The sequence below is a fragment of the Penaeus chinensis genome, chromosome 13, assembly GCF_019202785.1.
Source record: "Penaeus chinensis breed Huanghai No. 1 chromosome 13, ASM1920278v2, whole genome shotgun sequence".
Taxonomy (NCBI): Eukaryota; Metazoa; Arthropoda; class Malacostraca; order Decapoda; family Penaeidae; genus Penaeus; species Penaeus chinensis.
This window is the reverse complement of record NC_061831.1, coordinates 4,053,389-4,054,591: the sequence shown is the minus strand read 5'-3', so window position 1 is coordinate 4,054,591 and position 1,203 is coordinate 4,053,389.

Here is a 1,203-nt window from a genome sequence, read left to right as displayed (position 1 = left end):
AATAAATAAATAAATAAATAAAAAATCGACATATGCATAAAGTAAGTTGATGCACGCGGGTCGTGTTTCTTTTTTTATCAGCGGGCACTAGGGAGCTGAAGAATGGCATATGCTAAGCTGAACCCCTGACTAATGAGGATCCTGGGAAATGAACGGAAATGTAGTGACTAGACCTTACTTTTTTAGACTTCGACTTGTCTCACAGATCGGCACCACTATCCTCTCACGCCGTTCCAGCCAATTTTATTGCCCAAGCCGGTTTCCAGAGCCACTGGCATACCCTCAGCCCCTGTCAAGAATCTGTGTCTCCCTGCTTTTCTTATTTAATTCTTGCCGCCACTTACTCAATATTTACTGCCTGGTCCATGGCAGTTATCGGGTTAAGCCATGAACATATCCACACAATCCACCTAGTAAGGCTTCGCTGCTTGTGGGCTATTGAAGCAAGGCATTGTCCATCTATAACAAGGTCTACGTAAGTACTGTTATATAGACCTTGCTTCTATATAGGGCTATGCTCTGGACCCTAGGGAACCGGTGCCGGGCCAGGGGTGATGACGTCACACTCCAACCGACAGACCACCACAGGTTAAGAACCCTTATGTGAAGGACCCCAAGGACCCCACCTGCAACATGGTTTTATTCATATGATTCATGGGATATGTGGTATCGCGCTGCATCTGTCCACCGGGTTAGAGATGGGGTGGGATGCTGGGTATTGAAATCTCCCTTTTGTAACGTGATATTGTGACGACTACTGAGGAGAATCGAGTCTCTATTGTGTAAGGGAAATTACGTCAGTCTTAAAATGTATACAAAAAATATGCAGAATTTATGGATGTACATTTGACAAGATGATTTATGTTAAATCGATTGAAAATATTTAAAGGGAGAAAAAAATATATATGGCTACTCCCTTTCGTATGACTCCATATTCAAGGTACTAATCACATGGAGCTACTGGTTAATATTAATTTATAAATAGCCGTCTTGACTATCAAAAATACTAGAAATAAAAGAAAACAATTAGGAACTTGAATTATATTATATGTGGCACACATTAAAAAAAAAATTCAGGGTGGGGCTCTCAGCGCCATCTGTACACCGCAAGCCAAACTACAACTTCGACCTGCCATCTATGTGTTGAAAGCGCAACTAACTCGGCGCCTTGATCGGCCGCCAGAAGTTTCCTCTCAGTGCTCT